This window comes from Macadamia integrifolia, chromosome 14 (assembly GCF_013358625.1).
Source record: "Macadamia integrifolia cultivar HAES 741 chromosome 14, SCU_Mint_v3, whole genome shotgun sequence".
Lineage (NCBI taxonomy): Eukaryota > Viridiplantae > Streptophyta > Magnoliopsida > Proteales > Proteaceae > Macadamia > Macadamia integrifolia.
This window is the reverse complement of record NC_056570.1, coordinates 12,400,431-12,402,480: the sequence shown is the minus strand read 5'-3', so window position 1 is coordinate 12,402,480 and position 2,050 is coordinate 12,400,431.

The window sequence follows — 2,050 nt, the reverse complement described above, 5'->3', positions numbered from 1 at the left end:
ACAAGGTAAGGAAACTACGAATAAGGTCGGCACGCTTCCTTCTGAAGGACGAGACACTGTACAAAATAGGGTTCACTATGCCGTACCTCAAGTGTCTGGACCCCATCGATGGTGAGTACGCACTTCGAGAAGTGCATGAAGGGATATGCGGCCAACACCTGGGAGCCCGGGCCTTGGCACATAAAGTGCTAAGGTAGGGTCTGTACTAGCCGACAATGAGGAAGGACGTGGAATCATTAGTCAAGAAGTGCGTCATGTGTCAGATGTTCGCCCCCGTTCCCAGGCGGCACTCTACTGAGCTCTCATCTCTATCGAGCCCAATACCATTCGCCATGTGGAGAATTGATATCCTGGGCCCATTCCCCCGGGCCACGAGACAAAGGAAGTTTTTCGTGGTGGCGGTAGACTACTTCACGAAGTGGGTAGAAGCCGAAGCACTGGCGACGATAACTGAAAAGAACGTAAGGGACTTCTTCCAGAGAGCGGTAGTCTATCGATTTGGAATTCCTTGGATTGTGATAACGGATAATGGAACTCAGTTCGCCAACCCGACCTTCGGCTTGTTCTGTGATGCCCTCGGCATTGAACACAGGAAAACCTTTGTCTACTATCCACCTACCAACAGGTTGACAGAGGTGACCAACCATACCCTGCTTCAAGGAATAAAGAAGAGACTGGATGATGCCAAAGGGCTATGGGCAGAAGAGTTGCACCACATCCTCTGGGCCTACCGCACAACTGAGAGATCGGTAACCAGAGAAACACCCTTCATTCTAACTTACGGCACTGAAGCTATACTTCCAGTGGAGATAGGGGCCGTAACCCACCAGATTCAGTACTACAATGAAGAGGAAAACGATGGAGGACTCCGAGCGAATTTAGAACTCTTGGCCGAAGTTAGGGACACCTCGCAAGAAAGGATGGCCGCTTACCAACAAAGGGTTGCAAGGCACTACAACACCAAAGTTCGAAAGAACGAGTTCAGAATGGGTGACCTCGTCCTCAGAAGGGCTGAAGTGTCAGACCCAAGACATCAAGGAAAGCTAGCTCCAAATTGGGAAGGTCCCTACAGAATCTCAAGGGTAATATGGCTAAGGTCCTATCACCTAGAGACTACGGGGGGAGAAAGGGTACCCCGATCGTGGAACTCTGAGAACTTAAGAAAATTCTATAAGTAGTGAAGTAGCAAACACACTTGTTTTTGTAATTTTTGTAATTGCTGCTCCTATGCACTTTCAAGTTGTAATTCCTCATCCTAAACTCTGGAGGATCTTATTCATGAAAAATACAAAAGCTGGTTTACGGCAATTGAGAGGAACTCTCCTATTTGGTGACCTTAACTCTGCCGAATGGATACAATCAAAGGTCCTCACCTCGGTTGGGGGCTCAGGCAAAGGCCGAGCTGAGCTGAACGAAGGTCCCTACCTTGGTTGGGAGCTCAGGCAAAGGCCGAGCCGAGCTGACCGAAGGTCCTCACCTCAATTGGGGGCTCAGGCCAAGGCCAAGCGGACCTGACCGAAGGTCCTTACCTCGGTCGGAAGTGACGACGGTCGAAGGATCTACCCTCGGTTGGATGTTCGGATCAATACCATAGTTTAAAGACCCTTCGTCCAGAGCTGAGGGGGAACACAACACTTGGTGAAAACCCCATGTGTTCAGGATCCCTTAAAAGTCTATAGCCCTCGGACTCAGGAAACCTCTCGGATAAGCCGAGGGAGTGGGATCGAGCCTCGTGCTAAAGTAGAGGCGTGCAAATCCTTAGGCTGCCAATAATGGGTTTCAGCCTTCTTGCACCTACCTACGGGCAAAAGATCACCTTACCCGAAAGAACACGAAAAAGCGAAAGTCAAGGTATACGAAGGGAAATACATTCATTAAAAAAGCCCGAAGGCCGAGATTACATAAAAAGACCCAAAGGCCAAGATTACATCAAAAGACCCAAAGGCTGAGATTACATCAAAAGACCCAAAGGCCGAGATTACATGAAAAGACCCGAAGGCCGAGATTACATGAAGAGGCACGAAGGCTCATATAAAAAAAAAAAAAAAAA